This window comes from Dermacentor andersoni, chromosome 11 (assembly GCF_023375885.2).
Source record: "Dermacentor andersoni chromosome 11, qqDerAnde1_hic_scaffold, whole genome shotgun sequence".
Classification (NCBI taxonomy): domain Eukaryota; kingdom Metazoa; phylum Arthropoda; class Arachnida; order Ixodida; family Ixodidae; genus Dermacentor; species Dermacentor andersoni.
Genome location: NC_092824.1, coordinates 16,657,596 through 16,681,582, shown reverse-complemented (window position 1 = coordinate 16,681,582; position 23,987 = coordinate 16,657,596). Strand labels below are relative to the sequence as shown.

General features: G+C 41.7%; 1 protein-coding gene across 1 annotated transcript in view; it reads left to right on the top strand.

Moving 5' to 3' along the window:
• The first annotated feature begins 2,395 nt into the window (after window positions 1-2,395).
• LOC126517576 (cytochrome P450 3A8-like) overlaps window positions 2,396-23,987 on the top strand; it is a 45,015-nt gene continuing 23,423 nt past the window's right edge. Inside the window, exon 1 of the mRNA XM_055064534.2 lies at window positions 2,396-2,499. The gene's annotated coding sequence lies outside the window, so the exon portion shown is untranslated. The remainder of the gene's footprint in view (window positions 2,500-23,987) is intronic.

Here is a 23,987-nt window from a genome sequence, read left to right as displayed (position 1 = left end):
TTGAACGTTCTTGACTAACCACTCTCAGATTGTAACAGCTAACGACTCCTTATCGTCACCATGTGCCGTAACATCTGGTGTTCCCCAAGGTTCTGTTTTGGTTTCTTTACGCCTTTTAATTTATGTTATTGACCTTCCGATTGGAAATAACTCTTCCCTTAAGCTTTTTTCTGGTGACTGTGTTCTTTTTCGTGCAATAAATGACCCTGACGATAGTTGCGCCCTTCAGTGTAATCTTAACAACGTATTTGCTGGTGTGAGCGATGGTGTATGATTCCTAATCCGTCTAAATGTAAAGTTATGTCCATCTCACGCCAGTCTAATCCGTTCAATACGTTCGATTACAAGGTTAATGGAATTTCACTAGAGAGTGTCCTATCTTATAAATATCTTGGTGTTCACATTACTAACAATCTGTCCTGGTGCACGCACATCGAGTACGTCACTAAGAATGTCAACCGCCCTCTTGGCTACATGCGCAGAAGCTTCTCTCAGGCACCATCCCATTTGAAGTTACTTTTGTGTAAAACATTAGTACGGCCTAAGCTAGAATATGCATCATCCATATGGGACCCCGTACAACTAACTTCAATCGAGGCTATAGAATCTGTTCAGATTCGCTTAGCTCGCTTCATCCTTTCGAATTATTCTCGCACAGCTATGTTTCTTTGATGAAATGAACACTTGGTCTAACTAATCTTGCAGTTCGTAGAAAAATTGCTCGCATTAGTCTTTCCGACAGCATTCTTTCTATATATATATAGAAATATATAGATATATATAGATATATATCTATATATCTATAGAATATATAGATATATACAGCATATATCATCACTTGTTGATCATCCGCATGTAATGTTGCCATTCCTAGCTGCAAAAATAAAAATGTGCTTATTAAATCTTTCGTACCAAAGACTAGCGCAGAGTGGAACCACCTTCCACCTCTTATTGCCTGCATTGAAGACACGCCATCCTTCAAGACACCCATCCCCAAGCTTATGATTTTTTGCTTTCTTCTTGTACTTTTTTTGGTTTGTTTTGTTTATCCACCCACCCCCTCTGTAACGCGCCTGTTGGCCCTGAGGGTATCGTAATAAATAAATAAATAAATAAATAAATAAATAAATAAATAAATAAATAAATAAATGAATTGAAGCCGGCGGCATTCATTACATATTGAATCTCGGAGTAAGTAAAGGCTACACGTGTAACCGAAAATTTTAAAGGGAGACCTAGCTCCTCGATTTATTAAACCACACAGATCAGATTAAATGAGTTCATTACCTCTCGTTTGTCTGCATCCTTGCAATGCCTGACAACATCACATTTGAGGACGTTATCTAAAAACTTAGCGGCCGAGTTCGGTGGCCATCTATTCTGCACGTACGACTTTCATAGTATGGTACCCACTAGGTTCTTCTGTTGCTACCGCATTCATCGTTGCGAATTATTTTCCGCGTTTAGCGGTTTCCAGTGTGTTATCCGATTTCAGTAGGATTCCTCAACCTACTTACACACATTTTATTTTCTGCGGACGAGTGAGTAAATGTTTCGAATAGGTTAATTCCTTCAGGCACTTCTCCAGAAACACAAAATTCGAGCATAGCTCAATGCGGAGCTGTCCCTATATGCAGAAGACCAATGCTCTAATATTTTGATATAAAAGTTAAATAATTTCATTTGCTTACATATTGAGTAAACGCTTCATTCCTATTGAAAGCTATTAATATGCTTCCCGATATCATATAACCTATTGACTAACTAGAAATGGAAGGCTCGCGGTTTTCTATTTCTTTTGACGAGAAGTGGGGTGGGTATTCATGGATAGCAGAAAATGTTAGTTTTTGTGAAGAAATCGTTTGCCCGATTATGCTTCTTAATCCAATCAAGCTTGCCGCGCCACAGAAATAATGGCAAACCTGCTCTGACGGGGCTAGGTGAGATAACGAACGCTCTTTCTATAGCTCCGTAAAACCTTTACATTTTCAGCAATACGAACTGAGTGATGATATTATAGGGTCCAGAATGGCAGCCACTGGATAAAATGTAATTTACGCCATTATATGCGCGGAATGAACGAATTAACGTCTATAACCTTTTTTTTTTTTTTATTGGTGATTTTAGGTGGCTACGCGTACCACTTTATCTAAACAGCACTTCTTCAAGGCAGCCCCGTCGCGGTGTAAGGCTCGAAGGCACGCCGATACGCTGTGCGGCACGCCGGCCGCGCCGACGCCACCACGAACGGAGGCCACCGAATCGCCGAGCCCCGCGCGCCATCACCAAGGACGTCCGTGTCAGCCTCAAGGCGCGTGTGTGTAAAGACACACAGAAGGTAGAGGCCTTCGAGAGGCTGCAGGGGCCGCTGTGGGGGCACGCGTAGCTGTTTCCGCGATATACGAGGAAACGACGACGACGCCTTACGTGTGCTGTTGTGCCTGCAGCCGCTGCTCACGCGGCAGGGTGAAAGATGTTGACCAACTTCTGGCATCGTGGGTGAGTACAATCGAGACTACTTTACATTCATGCGAAATTCAAAAACAATGAGCACGGGCCCGACGTTACAGCTTTACAGCGGCGACACTGCCGCAACAGGTGCTGCTGCGGTGGATGTTGCTGCTGCTGTCGCAGCTGCGGCAGCATTCGTCGAAGCTGCTCCGAATTTCAAAACCATCTTTGTATGCTATCAGTGCAGTTGTCAATGGAGAATTAAAAGACACACCATGCAATTTTGTCATGTCTACAATGACTTATATTCACCAACATTTGCCAACCATGGGGCATAAGTATTACGTAAAAGGTAAGCAAGTTATGACACAAGTCGAGGTCAGGATCCGCCCTAGAAGCTCCGGGATCGGTTTGGGCGCGGGCTTGAGTCGGTCCCGTAATAGAATTTAAACGTCTGTAAAACAGCTGGCTGTAAAAATTGCAACCCTTAAAGAATCTCGGTTCAGTGACGGCCTATTGGCCGAAAAAAACCAGCGCAGGCAGGTCCCGTAAAGGCAACGGTGTACAGTCCACCAAATACTTTTAGCCCTTCCCTCGGTTTCTGGGTAATTCGTACCAGTAGCCACTCACGCTCACCTACGCCCCAAGTTTGATGCGTTAGTATTTCTAGGGTATTTCAGGCACTTTCTGGGGCCAATTATTTATATACGTTTGTATCTATGTACATTTGTACCTAACTGATTTCCGGTCTACTTGGGTCACTGGATAGTCCGTGGTCAAATGGGTAGCGCCCCTGGCTGCTGTCCTGAGGAAACAGGGTTAGAAATAGAACATCAGCGTGCGCTACAGTACACGACTCATACACAACTCGTTTCAACGGCGGGAATACGTTGCGTGGCTATAATGGTTCCATGTGAAATGCATTATCGTCGACAGTAATCGTGGAACGGGTTCTTGCAAAAAAATTTTTGTTAGTCTTCGTGACACGGAAACTCTGGTGGACGTATTTCTTACGTTATAGAAGCCGCAAATTGTTTGAGGCGAGAATTGCGCTGAGTCGAAAGACAGACGACGAGACGTTCCAGTGAAGGTGATGACATCAGTGACAGCGACTCTGTTGGACAACATGGGAAAGCACATTAGACAGGCAGTGAACCAGGGCGTAACTTCAAGTGGGGCGAGGCGTCACAAAGTCGGAATAAAGTGATGGTGAGTTTGCATTGCGATGGCGTTGAAGAGATTGGACACGTGCCTGCAAAATACAAGGCTCGCAGAAAAAAAAAGTGCCAGATGTATTCGTTGTGTAGAAGCCACGAGTGCAAGCAGTGAAAGAAATTGCAGTGCATCTGATTTCAGTTTTCGAAAGCAGAAGGCATGCTTATAGCAGAATGGTTGCGCAGTCATTTGTTTCAGCGCAGATATGTTTACACTTCTGGCAGCAGTTCATTCTGTCTCACCTCGTGTTACCTTGCCTGTTATCGTTTAATTGCAAGAATATAAGTAAACTAAATTTTGAATACTTTCTTAGAACAATAAAATAATTATTTTGGTAGCTGCAAATAAATTCTCGCACATACGTCCACAAATGATGTTGCGTGCAAAGGCATAGTGCAACGCGACATTGGGTTTCATTTACTTCGTCATTCTTTCTTCAAGCGAGATGAATAAAGGGCGGCATATTGTCGCATATTTATACAGACATAATTAAATTCTGACTTTCAAGTGTTCTTAGATAAATACTTCAAACCAACGCAGAAGCTGCAGAATTTTGTACTTTCTGAAGCGGATGTATGAAATTAAACAGAATGCACCGAAATGCAATCTATAAAAGCATTTTTTCCTTTTGAATGATGTTTTGAAACGCTGTTGTTGAAACGCTGAAACCCTGTTGCTCTTACGGAAACTTGGCTCTCTATTAACATACAAGATCGCGAAACCTTTCATGAAGGTTCACATTTTAACATATACCGGTGCGACCGCACTGTGTCTCGATGTGCTGGCGTACTACTAGCGGTTTCAAATGATATTCCTTCATCGAGCATATCAGTTAGCACCTACGCCGAAATCATCTGGGCACCAGCAAAAATTGACTGTCGCAAACTCATTTTAGGCGTGTGCTATAGACCCCCTTCTTCCTCTTTCTGTTTTTAAATGAACTGCATGTCGTCCTTAATACGATTTGAACTCTGTTTTCTACATAACCCGTCACACTTTCAGGAGATTTCAACTTCGCTAATATAATATGGAATGCGAACCTTCCTACTTTAACTCCGTACTGAACCGAATCACAAGAATTTTTCGATATGTGTTTTGCCTTTTTGTTAACCCAAATTGTTTCCGAGTCAACCAGACTGTCCACTACTGCACCACACACATTTGACTTAATTCTTACAATTACCACTGATCTTCTCTCTGACGTTGCTTGCTATCCTGGAATTAGTGACCACTTACTGCTTACTTTCACATTGAAACAGCCGCGGCGAAACGCTCGAAACAACGCAAAACTATTCTTGTCTACAACAGAGCAAATTTTGAGGGAATAAATACTGAACTTCATGCATTCATAGATGTCTTCTTGCATAACTTCGACAATACCTTAATACAACCTAACTGGGACACATTCGAAACTAAAGCACACGAGCTAATCAAAAAATACATTCCAAAGCGAGTGATCACCACCCATTGGCAGGCACTGTGGTATAACCTCCATTTAAAATGCCTATCCAATAAGAAAAAACGTGTTTATCACGCAACCAGGCTCTCACCTTCTAATTTACGTTGGGATGCGTACAAGACTGCACCTGACTCTTATCTTGCAGCCATCAGGAATGCCAGAGAAAACTTTTTATCTACTGTGCTTCCGTCGATGCTTGCCTCTAACGTAAAGAAATGTTCGCACACCATCAACTCTCCGCCTCAGGACACTATCACCTTACATGATTCTTCTGACGAACGCGTACCCAACGATCTTTGTGCGAGCCTTCTTAATCAAACATTTGTACAAAATTTTTCCTCTGCTTCTTCAAATGAATTACCCTCGACACAAGCGTTCAATCATACAGGCATGCCTTCAATACGAATCAACGTATCGGGCGTCGCTAAACTCATCGGAGGGTTAAATAACTCATCATCTCCCGACTTCGACGGTGTTGCCACCAAATTCTTGAAAAACACTCGTGCGTACTCGTCTACTGAATTAAGAAATATTCCAACAATCTTTGGACACGGGTACGCTTCCTCAGAAATGGAAAATAGGGAAGGTGATTCCAATCTTTAAATCAGGCAATACAAACTTCCTTTGTAATTATTATCCTATTTATTTCTCTCACCAACAACTGTTGCAATATACTAGAACTTGTAATGTACAGTAACTTGGCTAACTTTTGGAATCAAACTTATTATTTGGCACGGCTCAGCACGGCTTTCGCAAAACATATTCATGTGAAACGCAACTTATATGTTTTACTCACACATTGCACCAAATATTATATCGACCATCTCATGCCCATTGCATATTGTTAGATTTTCCAAGAGTGTTTGAAAAGGTGTTACATAGATTGCTGCTTCATAAACTAAATCAACTAAATTTAGATACTAGTTTGCTAAGATGGATTGAATTTTTTCTTACATATCGTTCACGGTTTGTTGTCGCGAATTAGTGCTGCTCTGCTTTTAGCCACGTTTCTTCAGGCGTTCCGCTGGGATAGATTCTTGGACAACTTTTTCCTTATCTATATCAATGACTTCGCGTCTCAGTTGAAATATAAGGTTCTTTTATTTGCTGACGACTGTGTTATTTTTTGGGAAATATGAACTGTTAATGACACTACCCTCACAATCCGATCTTGATGCTGTTGCTACCTGTTCCAAAGCATGGTTAATAGACTTAACAGTAGCAAATATAAAACAATGCATATTTCTTGGGCAAAGGCTTCCACATCTCCTTTTTAACAATGTTCAATTAGAATCAGTCACCCCGTACAAATACCTTGGCGTTCACATACCACTAACTTAACCTGGAACCTTCACACGGAACACATAATTGGCAACGCAAGCCGCATGTTAGGATACTTACGTCGTAACTTTCTTAGAGCGCCATGGTCACCTGAACTATTGCTGTACAAAACACTAATACGTTGCAAGCTAGAACACGCATGCTCGATATGGGATCCAAATCAGGATAAACTTGTAATGGGACGAGAATTGGTTCAAAATAACTCCGTTAGGTTTACTCTGTGTAACTACAATCGAACCGCTAGAGTTACTGCCATCTTATCTAAGTCTAATCTTGCCCTCCCATCCCTGTCTGTGCGCCGCCAAATTTCCCGACTAACTCTTTTTCATAAGTAGTATTATCATGCTGTTCTGCGCGACAAATCTATCTATAGGCCGCATTACCGATCCCATCGCATCGACCACAGCCACAAAGTTGGAATTGAGATTTGCAACACTAAACATTTCTTTCACTCCTTTTGGCCCAGGACTTTCGCGATTGGAATCACGTTCCTTGTGATTCTGTATCTATCAGGGATAACCAACACTTCCGAATTTTTCTAGCTAACAGTGTATAAACAGGGTCTTTGTAATGTTGGTTTTTCATGTTATCGTGCTAATATATTATGTATATTTTTTCTAATGATATAGCTAACAATGTATTATGAGCAAATATTGTATTTTTCTTTTACGTTTCGCTTGTATATTAACACCACACTTCTCTGAATTGCCTTTGGCCCTGAGCGTATCATAAATAAATAAAGTAATGACATGGCCTATAGCTTCATATTCATCATCTTTGCCCCCCACCCCTCTTTCTGGCAGTACGCGGGTTCCCTGGGTATTAGCCCAAATTAAGAAGTGTGACATTCTAAGTCGACGAAGGAAACAAAAAAAAAACAAAAATTGTCCGTCTAGCCAGAAGGCGAAGCACTGAAAGAGATAGCAAGGCTTAGCTTTCCACAAGAGGCGCCTCAGAACATTGGCGCGCAGAGGAGCGTGCCAATGGCGCTGCAAGCGTCGTGTATGTAACCGACGGAAGATCGTCGGTGTCGGTGGTGCCCTACGTAAGAACTTATAAAAATATACCTTCACGTTCACCACGGCGGCAAGTGCAAACAGCTACTTCAGCATGGATGCTACTGAGTGCGCGCACAGCGGCCACATTCGCACAACGGAAGCCACAACGTGACTTGAGTGGAGCGTGACGTTGCGTCCACTAGTCGCTCCTGAAGCCGAATGCGCTTCCCTTCCCTGGAGGTCTTCTACTCATGCGTCGTCACTAGTGGGACAGCACGACAACGCCGACGCCAACGGTGACGCCACTAAATTTGCCTCTAGCATCTCTACAATTGCCGTCGCAATAAAGAGATACTGCGCTTACTGAGCTTAACAGCCCATATGCTAAAGCAACAGATGTAGAGACAGACCAGGAATTCACTCATAATATGAAACATTTTAAAAGAGTCGAATGCTGGGCTAGCCGGTATTTTGACACGAGAACCATTCTGAAATATAGCGCAATGGGATGGCACAACAGAAAGGAAGATGAGCCCAGGCGCATGCGTGTTCTTCTGTGTTCGTCTTCCTTTCTGTTGTGCCGTCCCGTTGCGCTAAATTTGAACATGATTCTCATGTGATGAAACACGAATTCTTGAACTGCTGACTGAAAAGCGACGCAATAAAAGAGAAACCGAAGAAAGGAAAAAAATATCTTATTCCAGGGGACAATTAGGAGATACGGACCTTAATTGGCCCACAGAGTTAAGAAATAAAGCGATTTACAAGGCTGCCCTTTTTTTTGTAGGTACAGCTGTTGACATACTTCGTTGCCAAGAGGCACATTTTGCAGAGACAGCCGGTCGTTGCAATAGTCTGGCCCAAGTTATTTTAGCGTGGTTTATTTGAACTTATTAGTGGTCCACGTCAAAACTCGAAATAGTCGCGGTATCCGCGCGCATATATATATATATATATATATATATATATAATCATTCTACAGTAATTTTGCACACATGGGGTTATTTGACGCGCATGCACGCACGAATATGCGAAATTTAGAATGCGAATCGAACAGTTTTCATTATTTTCAATGTTCTCAGATATACATTCCTCTTAGGATATAACAGAGAGCAACATTAATTCTGTTTGCAGGAAAAAATATCAATGCGAATAACGGCTCTTCCCAATGAGTCTGCGACTCGAGCACTGCGCTGGTTGCGCAGGGGCACCACTTATTGAGCAAACGCATGGGAAACATTACTTATTTTCAACATTCAACAAAGACGACTCGTCGGTAGAAAGACTGTGAATTTTTTGTCTTAATTTAGGCGAAGCAATTTATTTTCTAGCCATGCTCATCATCGTTTAGCCACTCTCATCATCCATTTACAGCAATGCGCCGTGCTTGTACCGGCCCAGTTGCAAGAAAGAAACAATCTGACCAGAGAAACCAAAGTTCATCCATGAATGCACTGAAGTAATGTTATGCACAGCTGCAAGCTGCAAAAGCTTGCGCACTTTTGAATTTGTACTAAACGATTGCTTGTTCCAGGCGACAGCTGTCTCTATCATCATTAGGGAAAACACGGGAAAGACGGGTGGGGGTGGGTGTTGTTTTTTCAGCGCCGCTCAAGCTCGTAAGGATCTGCAGGCTGGTAAAAAACGTGGGGACTCAAGGTACATGCACTAAACACCATGTCAGCTTCTTTGTTGAATGCAACGTGGGGTGGTGTACAAAATTCCACTTCCCTGCGGAAAGTGCTATATTGGACAAACAGGTAGGTGCCTGAACGACCAGCGTAGGGAGCACAGGAAAGCTTTAAACGCTCTGACAGGCGCTGGCCACTTGGCTGACCACTGCCGTAGATAAACACGAAAATGCTCCCCGTGTTTTCACAACACGCAATTGCTCAGACGGTTCGCCAGGCACTTAGATCGGGAAATATATGAGGAATATTGAATTTAAAAAGCTGCTGATGAATATGTAGGCACTACATCCCTGGAAATCACTCATAAACAGTTGTATCTTGAGAAGAACCTGATCAATGCTTTGTAATGGCGTGCTGTGGATGCCTATCGACTTCTTCGCGCATGTGGTGCTCTCCTACGTGGCACATTCTTTAATGCGTCCGCCTGCGCTTTCATTTGAGCATACGGTGGTTTCCTGTACGTTTTTTTCTTGAATAAAGCCTGCCAGTTGAAATCTAGCGCTGTGTCCTGTCTCAACTTATTTCCGTTAATTTTTTTAGCGCTAGTAACTACACCTTATCAAATGGATCAACACCAACTAGCCCAACTTTCTACTTTAATCCTGCCGGATATTCAAGCCGTCTTAAGCTGCTTTTTTCACTGCTGATTCTCTGCGGGAAAGAGGTGTCCATACCAAGACGATATTATCTACTTATTTCCCGCTTTTTGAAAAGTGATAAGGGAGGAATTTCACATTTAAAGTGCATTGAGCTTGAGCAAGTTTTATGTTTGAAGTTGTTGATTCTTTTTCCCTTTGCCATCTTTGATTCACCTAGTTAACTAAGTAGCTAGAAAAGCTGCAGGAGAGAGGCGGTGGCGCTAAATTAGACTTGTGCTCCAGGGGACATTTTCACGGTCACTGGAGGAACTGCTTGTCATCTTGACTTCAGCTGTCAACTACTGTGGCCTCGGCATCTTTCTTGAGGGTCATGGCCATGTCCAAGAAACCTTGTTTCTACAGGCTGCATAAAAAAGGATAATTTTCTGAGCTAGATCTTTGTATTAAAAGAACCCGTTTAACTTGTATTCGTAGCTTAGCGACATAAGATTGCCGTGTGACTGGCCACTCAAGGAACTTTACGTGTATTCGAGAGCTTCTTTCTTGGAAAAACACATTTACGTAGGACACAATGAGCAACAGAAAGCTGTATCAGGAGGCTTTCATGTTGTTCTACAATTTTCTCATTGACACTTTTCATCAATTATTTGAGAAATTTATTGATTAAGAGTAATTATGTAATTAGGCAGAATGCAACAAAATAATCTGAGTATCTTCGAGCAATGAAAACATTACCTTGGTTTTGAGTAGCTACATGGCATTTACATGTTTCTAAATCTTGGTGCATGATAGTTGGGACACCCCGAGTAGATGAAAAAAATATTACAATTTTCATGATCATGTCATGCGTGGTATTGGTGGCTATGGCTGCTTCAAGTAATTCTATCTATAAGGTGGAATCAGTTTTGAAGTTAGATTGTTTGCAGCAAGGGCGTGCAATTTAGAAAATAAAGCGAAACGGTCAAGCTGTGTTCCCTATTCAGATGTGTAACTAAGAAGCTGTAGAAAAATGAAATAGCTCAGAACACCTAAAAAACAAAGGAAATTTTGAAAATTTCAACTGAACAAGAAACCACCTTTTGAAAATGCAGCAAAAAGCTGCCAGCTTATGCAGAGTACGCCGTTTCTATCTACACCAAGTGAAAAAGTTGTTACAGAAATGTTTCGGCACCATATGAACGTAAGAATCAAGAACTTTCAGCAGTATATTAAGACCCCTAAATGAATTGCGCTTTCAAAATTCTCCATCTGAAATCCTCAACAACTTGTTCTGGCGTTCAATGTGTTGAGCTCATCCTCTATTCTCAAAAGCCTCCTCTAAGATAGCAAGCTCGCAGCCACAATTTCTCTAAAGGCGACATCAGCTTGAGCCTCAACATAGGGTTGGTATCCAAATAAAGTAGACAATGCATGGCAAACATCATGAACATTCTTACATGTTAACCAGTGAGCTCACTGATGAAGCCATGAAATTATGTGATGCAGACAAATGATATATTGAAGCAGGTTTCGTGAAGTGTTTCATGCTTCCAAGGCTTCTTCTCCAGTTGTAAAAGCTGTCTCCACTACAGAAATAGGCGATGAGAATAACAAAGAACTTCAATATGCTAACAATACGTTAGCCATTTGCATGCAACCAGCAGACTTTCTGGCTCCTAGCCTGCCTCGTGCAAATCTACTATTCCACAGTACTTGCTTTTCCCAGTACCAAACACTTTAAAATGCAATGTGTTCAGAACCCTTGCCCTCTGTTTCTCTGCTTTGGAAGCATGTTATCACGTGTTCGTTGGTTTTAAGAAAAGGGACACAAAAGACTTTGCACCACTGATCTACAATATATGTTTTGCTGGGTGCCGCTAGCCGCGCTGGATGCAAGTGAACCAATTGGAAATGTGTCACGCAGCAGCTTGTCCTGGAAGCAGGGCGTATGGTGCACTAACTATTGCATGTGAACAGATAATATTTCTGCTATAAAAAAATTCTTTCTGCTTTTCCACAATTTAGGAGATGTTGTCTCTAGATGTATGGTAAGCACTTTTACGACAATCTGAACCCATATACAATAGTGTTTCCTCACATAAAGTGTTTTCTCATTTATAAGTGTTTCTAGTGCCACCCCTTATGTTAGCGACGCTGTGGACGCTGCAATAGAAAAAATTTGGAGATCTTTTAGAAAAATTGCTCTAGCCTGCTTTGCTAGTTCACGGCACAACAGGCGGGAATTTTAGGGGAAGAAATGTCACATACCCGTGCAAAAGAAGTGCTGCTACAAAGGGAGTCCGATGTGCTATTCACCCTCTGTAGTGGAGATCAGTGGTGTGCACCCTTTTTTACTGGCATTTCCTTTATAGCCGGAACCGGGGCAACAACCGGCACCTTACTTTTCTGAACATGCAACACGTGCAGGAAGAGCCACATCACTGTGCATTGATTCCATGGGTCCATTTCTCTGAGCGAACGGATGACACATTCTATCAAATTATTAAAATAATTAGTTGGCACATTTTTACTACTGTGGCTAGACATGCTAGTTACTAGACGTGTGAAACATGTTACCAGCCCTCTGACAGAATGCAGCAATAGAAGCATACAGTGAAAATCTGCACCACAAATTAAATCTGGAACACTGTATGATTATACAGTATGGTTACTGTATGCTCCAGCTCTGTGTGAAGTAAAAGTTAATTGTGAAGTGTTTATGGCGTGTTTCTACTTATGTTGAGTCATCAAAGTGTACAATCGATGTTCCAAGTTGACACATTGTCGGCTTTTAGTTGCTTATGTGATTCGCTTCCTACTTACACCCCCCCCCCCCCCCGTGCCGTAATCCCACTCCACTAAAAAAATTTGAAAAAGAAATGCCGTGATAATCTTCAGCATTTGCTAATGGCAGGAGCAATGGCAAATAGCACGTGGTTGAAGCTACATAAATATACAGTTTTCACACAGCTTAATTGCTCAGCAAGTAAGAAAGAAGTATGCTGTGCACGTCTGCATGACCAATTCAATGTCTACTTGAGACTGCACTGAGGCGGCTGCTTGGTACTGTTCGGCAATTCGGCTTTGGTTTTCTGCTATACAGAATTGTTATGGTACTAGTAGCTTGCTTTGCGACAAAATGGAACTTGGAGCACTCGTCATCTGCACATAAATGATGAGACTGCAAATATAACACAAGAGGAGGACTATGTAACTCTTACAGAAAGAACTGATATATTATGGTTATAATGTGATGTGATGCCACAATTAAACAGAACGCAACGAACAGAAGTGAAAGGCGCTTCCATGACACCAAGGTTATTGGACAGGTAGTACTTCAGAAGCGCCCGCTACACAGTCAAACAAGGAAACGCCGTGTTCCATTGTGTGTGTTTGAACACGGATCCACACGCGGTAGCGATTCCTGTATTTCTACCCAGTTGTTTAGTTCAGCGCAGTTTGAAGTGCCAGAAAAAATAAAGAGAGAAAACTGCATTATAGTATTGTCGCGAAGAAAAATACAACGTGAAGTGCATTCTGAGGCCACGGACTATTGAACAAACACCTTGCATTACATTCATGCAAATTTGTAAGCTGCATGACATATATAACATCATAAATTTTCATATCGCACCAGTGTGCAGGATTTTATACACAAAGTCAAATACATTTAGTGCAAAGATCACACTGTGATGGTACGCAATAAAGTGAGTTCTCATAATATAAAAGGCGTTGCCTTAATGTTACAACAAAAAATGACATTATTCAGTCACAGCCTTGTAAATATTAGCATGCAGGAGCACCACTTGGTTAAACAATAGCGATGTAATGTCTACGCATGCAAGTATTACCTATGCATTTCTGCCATTGTCTAAAAAGAAATAAATTTTCCCATCTAAGTCTGCCTCATACAAGATTAGAACAAAAGCATAAATGTTCCATACTCACCCAAATAGGAACACCTCATTCGAAGTTCACAAGAAATATACCTCTGTTTATGCCAGCCTCCTACAACGCTAAACGTTGCTGCATGCTTTACAAAAAAAATTGTAGTGGTATATCACTTCACTCTAAAGCTATTCAGGTCTGCAGCATTGTAGAACACATCTACAAATATCCTATTTCATGTGTAACAGCCTAATTGATTTGCTTACAGAAATTGCGAAGAGCAAATTAAAATTACTTCTTGTTTAGCATTTTTGCCTGCTAGACCACTATCGAATGATATAAATATATTAACATATTAACTCAGAAAACCTAATTTGGCTTATAGATTACCATCGTCGCATACTGCCACAGCGGCATTCTGTCGTGTGTGTTGCAATAATGAAGGGGTGCTTGTCCACCAGTACTCCAACGTCACTAACAGTGATAACCTACACATCTAAGTAGATGGTCATGATTCAGGTAGCAAAAAGCTGAGAAAAAAATTCACTCCCTTTGAGAGCAACAATACTAGGATAACTTGAAATAGATGGACTCAAATCATGCAGCCGACCTCTTCTGAGCTCCAGCAGGGCAACAGCAACTAGTCTTTCACTAAAAGAAAATGATCGATTAGTAATGATAAGGTGCGTTGTTCCAGCTAAGTATGAATACAATCTGATTTCCATGCATATCTTCTCCCCGCTTTAGTAATACTAATGAATTATTCGTAAAATACAGTCTACGATGATTGCATTCGCTTCTCTTGTACGTCCATTTTTTTTTGCAACACATACAACATTTACAGCTTGCTTACTGCCGCGAATGCCTTGACTGCCCAGGCATCATACAAAGAAACACGTCTTGCTGCCCCGCAAGCAGCTGCATCAAGAAAACAGAGCAGCCAGAGCGAATAACGTTTTTGGTTCCTACAATAAAAACGTTCATGATAGCAAAAAAGTAACGATCACACGTAGCGAACCACTGCTGTTATCTCGAACGTTTAGTTCCATATTCTAACAAAAGTTCTTGCCGTATCGCATACAGTATGCTCTCAAGCTGCTACAAGCGTAAATACACGTGCGCAACTCAATGTAGTTTTATTCTACGCTTTTAACACAAGTGAGCAAGAAGTTAACAGTGTCACACGGAAAATTGCGATCGTGGTCAAGCCGATCGCGCTACCATTGAAATCCATCCGAAAAGATAGGTGGTCCTTTTCCCCGTTCCTGCATCATTTTTACCCCAATACGCTGCTTAGCGTCCTTTCGAAACAATACTTCTGTTCGCGACGCCGGCTTACCATACATCATTTTAACGCCTACCTTATGCAAACTAAATAAAATTAAAATCAGCTTACATAATTAGCAAGTTAGGAGCGCACGTAGACTGTTGAACATCCGTTGATAGCAGCAAGTTATCGCGTGTCCAAGCGCATACGTGCACCCGAACACAGAGCATGCAGAGTTTCGTAGACGAAGTGAAACACATTCAGCGCGAATATCCCCGCGCTATGACGGCACATGACGAGCACACAAACGTACACCACACAGCGACGAATTCGGAACTTTGCTAATTCGAACATGCCGAGACCCGAGCAGCGTAAGCATCCATCGCTTCTGTTCTTCGCTCCCGATGCATCAATCTCTCTTCCCTGGAGCCTTTCTCCACTCTTCAGAACAAATCAAGACATATTTAAGGTAAACTAACAATTTTTACAACATCAAATGATAAAAGCCGGTTCACTGCAAAAGTGATGCTTTGTCTGCCGCTCTTTAGATCAGGATGGATGGATCGATGGATGGATGTTATGAGCGTGCCCTTTGGAACGGGGCGGCGTGTTGTGCCACCAAGCTCTTGCTATTATACTGCCTAATGTCCTACCTAGGTTAAAAAAGGAAAAAAAAAAGAAAGACACTATGAACTCCCACAACCAAATTTTCGCACCCCCTATTGCGAACTTTGATTTTGTACGTCTCCTTTTCTTGTCGTTTCCCTACATTTCTTCCACTAATCTTCCAATCGCATCTCACTAATCTCTCCTGCGAATATGTTTCTTTTTCCACTGCCCTCGCTGAGCCCAAGGGCTTCAAGGAGGCCAGTGGTGCCTAAATCGACCACTGCGCAGACGTCTTCACATTCTAATAAAACATGCTCCATCGTTTCCCTAGTTTCACGGCAGCAAGCACATGCTTCTTTTTCCTTTTTACATCTCGCTTTATAGGTGTGTGTTCTAAGGCATTCCGATCTCGCATCGAAAAGTAATGAGCTTCCCTTTGAGATATCATAAATTGTTTCGTTCTTGATTTCGGTTTTTCCTCTTAAGTAGTTACTCATGGCAGGTTTCTTTTCCATTGCCGCCACCCATGAGATTATTACATCCTTTCTGACTTTCCGCTTGACGTTCTTCTTTGCTGTGTTGCCCACTCTACACGCCGCTAACTTGCTGTTAAGCTTCCTAGTCATTTTCCTCCACTCTGAATCAATGTTTTTCCTGTACAGATACCTAAACACTCTCCCAGACCATTTACTTTCTTCTATATTCCTCAGTCGTTCTTCATAATCAATTTTATTGTGAGCTTCTCTCACTTCTAAACTAGTCCAGCCCGTATCACCCTGCACAGCGTCATTTGTAGTCTTCCCGTGAACGACCTTTGGTTCCCATCGAGTCCTGATTGTACACCTGATTTCAAGCAAACAACCGCATTTCCAAAAGTAAATCCTGGAACCATTATACCTTTCCACATACGCCGGTGCACCTCGTACCTATTGTTTCTCTCTATCACTCTGTGCTTCATTATGGCTGCATTTCTCTTCCCCTTCACTATTAAATTTTTTTCTCGTGTTTCTGTATATCTATTGCCTTTGTTTATTCTTATACCAAGGTATTTATATTCTGTTACCCGACGTATTTCTTGGCCCTGTATCTCCACTGTCTGTTCACTGTTTTCATTGAATACCATAAGACCTGATTTTCTAACACTAAATTTCAAACCTAAATTGTTGCCTTCCTGTCCACAGGTATTAGCCAGACGTTGCAAATCCCTTTGCTTGTTAGCGAGCAACACAATGTCGTCCGCATAAAATAAACCTGGGAGTTGCTGCTCTATTACTGTACCTGTCTGTTTGTATGAGAGATTCAACTCGATATTACTTCCTTCTAGCGCCCTCTCCATCCTCACCATGTACATCATAAATAGCAGTGGGGATAAGGGGCAGCCCTGCCTCAGTCCGTTTTTGATCTCAACCTTCTCCTCGCGCCTCATCCATTCCCTTTCAACGCAAACGGCATTTTCTAGGTAAATCTCTCTCAAAAGTTGTAGACAATCGTCACCTAAGCCTTGCTCTTCCAGAATATCCCAGAAAATGTTGCGGTCTACGTTGACATGGGCTCCTGTAATGTCTAAAAAGACCACATATAACGGTCCGCTATCTATTCTTGATATTTAAATACACTTAGTAAGAACAAATAAGTTATCATCCAAACGCCTACCTATTCTGAACCCATTCTCATGTTGTCCCAAAATACCAATATTCTCTGCCCATGCTTGCCGCTTTAATTTGATTGGCTGTATTTCCAGCCTCAATATTACCGATGTAAAGGATAATGGTCTAAAGGAGTTAATTGTATCTTTCTTCCCCTCACTTTTATAAATCAAGTTATTTCTACTTTGTCGCCAACTCTCTGGTATTTGTCTATCCTTTAGGATTATGTCCATTGTTTTAACCAGAGCTTCCTTACTTTTTGGTCTTAGTTCAATAATCAGCTTAACAGGAAGGTCACCTAGCCCTGTGACTGTGCGCTTAGGAATTTTCTCTTCGGCTTTCTTCCAGTTGAAATTTGTCAGCACCAGCTCATGTTCCACCTGGTTCTCTTTTATGTTCTTTTTCCCTTCAAATAAAACCTCGCCATTGCATTGACAATTACGTGACAATACTGTAGAGTATTGACAGGGGCCCAAAAATATAAAATATATATAAAAAGAAAATTAGTAACAGTACAATACAAATATATACTTCGCACAAAATATTTACTTCGCAATACAAATATTTTACTTCGCACAAAATATACTAGGAGTTCGGTAAAGAGTTAATATAATACGCCTGAGCTTTGCGCTTGAAGGCTTGAAATGCACATGATTTGATATCGGACGGAATCGAATTCCACAATGATATGCCTGAAAACGTGACAGTAAATTTCCCATAGTTTGAATTTTAGGAAGGAGCAAATTGTGACTTGCGGAAAACCTTGTGTTATTATTATTAGTGAGGTCAGTACGGGTAAAACTTTCAATACCTATCTCCGTATTATTGAGCGGAACATTATTAGCAACAGCTTATGATTGAATAACATGCGCAAGGGGATAAGGTTTAGGGAACGAAAAATGGGAGCAGAGTGAGACGGAAAGGTGGAAATCAGTCGTACCGTTTCCTTTTGTTAAGCTTTTTCTTGGTGGAGATGAGTGAAGTATGTATTCCCCCGATGAGAGGCAATATGAAACGTAACTGTGAATATACGCGTAATACAGAGACAAAAGAATGCTTGGTTCAAAAAAGGAGCGCGATTTGATAATCACGTGAATGCCAAAAGAAATTTTTTGTACAAGAGATTGGGCATGGCGGTTGAATTTCAAGTGCTCATCTAAGATAATGCCTTGAAATTTGGTTGACCTAGATCTTGTAAATATGCGATTGTTAAGTGATACAACTAAGGAATCTACGAATAATGTTTGAGGGGAATGAAGGAAGGGCAAGCTGACCGAACTCTTTTGGCCAGCGTCGTCTGTGCTTGTTCAGAGGTTGCAGGTAGACCTGAAGACACATAATTTTTATTCTTGAGGTACCTGCATGACTCAGCCAATATCCGTGCTGGCGGAATGATGGCGGGGGCTCTTTTCACTCTTCACACAGTCCTCCGTAGACTTTATATTTCGTCCAAATACTTCTGCATCCGCTTCTTTGTTCGTGGTGTAAAAGCCTCGCAAATTCGGCTCCAGCCCTTTCCTGCTGGTGTAGATGGGGGCTCCTGTGATGACCAAGATGTGCTTGGCACAGACTCTGTTGGGACGGAACAGTGACACTTGAGATACAACACAGATTAGCCAAACTGATGTAAGGTTTTCTTTTATGCTCCTACCAATTATGCTGAACCATAAATATCAACAAAATTCATATCATCTGCTCTAAACAAATTACATGTATCTCAACACTAGCAAGCCAATACAGCATATAGCAAGCATATTTATTTCTGAACCACGTGTTTTTTTACCTTGTCGTAGCAGCCAAAGTCAACACAATGACCTTATTGTAGCAGGCAGCAGCGTCTCTTTAGCGCGCGGAGTGTGTTCCTTTATGCTGGTACCGTCCTCATTACTGCATGTTTGGAACAGACGTTTTGACTGCGTCAGACATTGAATAAGCACAATTTTACAACATGAATTGCGAGAAGGTGTGACCATTGTAATGGTTTGTGACTACGGAACACGCTCAAACGTACACTGTTTTTTCTAGAGTGCTTAAGCAGCATGGTAAATATAGCTACTCTCCCTAAAATTGATCTCTGCCTAACTACAATGCATGTCAACAGCTTAAGTATTATTAAGATCACAAATGAGAACATTTGTGCGCTCACTGCTGGTTTCACAAGGAAATAATTGAAAGACGTGAAGCTATTAGAAATGACGAATTTTTTTGCATGAACGTGATGCACCGCTTCGCTACTGCAAAAATAAATGTCCTCAGGTAAACCAAACTGAACAGCAATAACATTTAAAATCAACAGGTACGAAATATGGATGAATTATCATGCGTGCAACTGTTTAATATATTTAATTCAGTACTTTAGCTTCAGTTTATCAAACGCTTATTCGCGTCTGTGAATGAAAGAAGTTATCGGCCGACTCAAAAAAATACATATTGATAAGGCTACTCAGTCACCTATGGATGGCTAAAACGAGATCAAAAATTTGACTCGCGTTCCGATATCGCTTTCTCTTTTGTGAATGCGTGCATAATGATGGCCTCGCAACTAAAAGTTTATTTCGGAAACAGCAACGGAGGGTCCGACTGCCCATATGTAATGCAACAGCTACTTCGTTAAGTTGTCTCGGCCTGTAAGTTAACGAGACGAATGTATTACATAGCGATTGAAGCAGCGACGTTAAACGACTCACCGGTATTGCCGTGCCCAGTCGCAACAGGATCCGGCTCCCATTTCGATGCAGATGTGCTCCACATGGCTCACGACTGAAACCTAGCTTTCGGGCTTACCCCCACAGGTTAAATAACGCGAGGTATCGAAGCACAATAAACTGGTTTTAGCACAAAATAAGCAACCGATGAACGAACCAATGAAACCGTACCTGACGTGCATGCGAACATACCGGTAAAAATTATAAATCCAAGTGAGAGGTCAGGTGGGAGGTCGGTGATGCTGAAAGCTAGTTTGCATTTATATCGGCGAAAACAACGAAGTTAGTAACAAAGAGTAGAATGTGAAATTAGGAATAATAATTTCGTGGTCTTTTTCATGCAATAAAAATGCTACCTTGGTTGTTGAAGAAAGTTTGTAGGTTAAAATTGCGCTTACTATGGCGCCTCTAGCGCGATATAATGCCCTCACGCCGCGCGGTCGATTTTTTCGCCCTCTGTAGTCATTTGTGGAACCTTAGAGTATTCGGGGCCTGGCGGTGGCCCCTCGCCGAAGCGCAACGCGCGCTGTCCCCTGGTGCCGTACTCTGAGAGTAGGGAGAACAAAAGAAAATTGGTTTTGTTTTAGCATTCGTGCTGTAGTCTCTGAAACAGTAAAATAATTGCTTGACAAATAATTGAATTCTGAAAGAGGAGAACGCTTCCTTTCCAACAAGGTAGTGCATTTCATACAAAGAGATAGATTATGCAAGAAGAAGAAAGTCAGGGGGGTCAACCAGAGGGTTTGCTTCTGCGGACAGCAAAGCCCAGTCTTGCAATGCAGTGCAAAGCACTGCACTGCGATGCGTCAATACACTCTACTGTAGTGCTAATTTGGGCTGGTTGGCGCATGCAATTAACGGGCAAATAAGTGGATAAAGCACATGAAACAAATTGTGTTGCATGACGGATAAAAAAAAAAAATAAAGCTTGAATCGTTACGCCAACTTGGCTCTAGGCGTTCTTTCTTTCCTTTCTCTTTTTTGTTTGTTTTTGACAGTACACCCAGTACTAGCACGGTACTAGGTCCTTCACCTCCGGTTACCTTCCCGTAGATTGCACAAGTATCGGCGTATGTTCGCAATCTTTATTCTGCCGTACAAGAACGTGCGCGCTCTACGGTCTTGTTTCAAGGTGAAGCGCCAAATGTTTGCGATTGTATTTTGCCGCAAGAATTCAGAACACATGAACAGTGAAGATTATGCGTAATTGTTGTCTGTCAATGAATGGACATTTATTGATAGAGACAAGATATTTTGGAAATATTGTGGGAACGAGTTAAACCAGTAACCTTATAGTTCAGCGAAGCCCTTTCACTCTTGGGTTAATTGCTTCTCGCATTCGAAAATTACACCCCGCCGTTGTATACTTGGATATACAGGCCGCGAGTCCCGTTCGAGACCAGTTGTTGCTAAATATAAACGCAGTTAAATCATTATACCTCTCCCTACGTTTCGGTACTGATTTATAGTGCGCACAAGTTTTGGCGTAGAGAACCAGTGTCATTCCCGGTGCATCAGCACCTGTGAGTACCGCAAGTTTGTTTACGTATGCACGTATGCCCACGGCTCTTCGTGCACTTAAACATATATGCTGTATCATTAACTACAAAACGCTTAATTTAAGAACATTGCACACACACATAAATTTGTGCATATGATCACCGTTACAAGGCCCGTATGCTCGTCAAACTGCGACCAGAATTGAGAATGCGTATATATTTATGTATGCTCTCTGTTATTGCAGCTTTTGGCAGAACTCTCACATTTGGTACGCATCTTCAGAATGCATTCAATTTGCGTGTTCAATAAAATACTGTTAGCTGAAACTTTGTGAATACAAGCGCTCATTCAGACAACGTGTATAGTTTTCCTCGCAAGAGTACGTATGTTCGCGTAAGAAAATTACGGAATTCTGTCTGTTTCGTGCAAAGCAGCGCAGCCACTGTATTACTACAGTGAAATGGCCGTAACGCTTAAAACGTAGAGAACTTTTTGTGTATTAACGGGAGATCTTACCATATTCTTAAAATTCGACATACTTTCCGTACGCTTACTTGCAATTCTTCCGTATAATGAAGGAAATCCTCCGTATAATGACGGCAATTCTTTTCAGTGTAGGATTAACCTCAATTTGAAGAGAGAAAGAGTAAAATTGGTCAGGAAGAAACAGGCCAACCTAGGCGCAGTAGGGGTAAAACGAGACCACTTCAGACTGCTACTTCCGAACAAATATGCAGCCTTACAACAGAGACATGAAGATCACATAGAGGTAATGAATCAAACAGTAACTAGGCCGGCTTCAGAGGCAGCAATTGAAGTGGCAGGTAAGGCACCAAGGCAACCAGTAGGCAAGCTCTCCCAAAGAAAAAAGGACCTAATAAAGCAATTACCAAGAATGAAAGTGTCCAACTCAAACGATAAGATGGAATTCGCGAAACTGTCAAAACTAATGAACAAGGAGAAAATAAGGAATATCGGAAATTATAATGTGAGAAAGACTAAGGAAGCCGTAAGAAATGGACGCATCCTCAAATCAGTGATAAGGAAACTTGGCATAGGACAAACCAAGATCTTAAAGTTAAACAAGGTACTATCATAAGCAACCTCGAATGTATAGTAAAAACAGTCGAATAACTCCATACTAACCTGTGCAGTACTCAGAGGAGCCACGGTACCTCCATTAGAAGCAGTAATGAATAGGTTGCAGAGACTCCTTCTATAGCTAGCTATCAGGTTAGAAGGGCAATGCAAGACATGAAACAGGGAAAAGTGGCAGGGGAAGATGGAATAACAGTCCATTTAATCAAAGATGCAGGAGACAGAGCTTGAAAAACTGGCGGCTCTCTATACGAAACGTCTATTGACTTGAAGGGTTGCAGAGAACTGGAAGAATGCGAACATTATACTAATCCACAAAAAAGGGAGACGTTAAAGAATTGAAAAGTTATAGGCCCATTAGCTTACTCCCAGTATCACATAAAATATTCACTGAAGATAATCTCCAATACAATAAGGGCAACACTGGACTTTAGTCAAACAAAGGAACAGGCTGGCTTCAGGAAGGGATAGTCTACAATGGATAACATCCGTGTCATCAATCAGATTATTGAGAAATCCGCAGAGTACATCAGCCTATTTGGATTTCATAAATTACGAAAACGCATTTGATTGAGTATAAATAACAGCAGTCATAGAGACATTACGTAATCAAGGGTACAGCCCGCTTACGTAAATATCCAGAAACATATCTACACATATTCCACAGGTACCTTAATTCTACACAAGTAAAGTATTAAGATACCTATAATGACAGGGATCAGGCAAGCAGACACAATCTCTCCAATGGTATTCACTACCGCTTGTAATAATTATTCAAGTGAATAAACTGGGAAGACTTAGAAGTAAGGATCAACGGTGAATATCTCAGCAACCTTCGGTTGGCAGGTGAAATTGGCCTGTTCAGCAACACCGACTACGAGTTACAACAAATGATTGAGGACATAAAGAGAGAGGGTTTAAGAGTAGGGTTGAAGATTATTATGCAGAAGAAAAATGTAATGAATAGCGGGGCAAAGGAACAAGAGTTCAGGATCGACAGTCAGCCTCTAGTCTCTGAAGTAGTACGCTTACCAAGGTCAATTACCCACAGGGAAGCCTGATCAGGAGAAGGAAATTCACAGAGGAATAAAAATATGCTGGAGCGCATGCGGCAGGCATTGTCAGCTCCTGACTGGAAGCTTACCATTATCATTGAAAAGAAAGGTGTATGATCAGTGCATTTACAGGATCTAGAATATGGGGCAGAAACTTGGACATTGACGAAAAAGCTTGAGAAGAAGTTAAGGACAGCGCAACGAGGAATTGAACGAATAATGCTAGGCATAACCGTAACAGAAAGAAAGAGAGCGGTTTGAACCAGGGAGCAAAGGGGTATAGCCGATATTCTAATTGACATTGAGAAAAAAAAAAATAGAGCTGTCTAGGTCAACTAATGCGTAGGTTAGATAACTGGTGGACTATTAGGGCTACTGAATGGGTTCCAAGAGAAGGTGAGCGCAGTAGAGAACGACAGCAGACTAGGTGATGGGACGAAATCAGGAAATTTGCGGCCGCTAGTTGGAATCGGACGGTGCAGGACA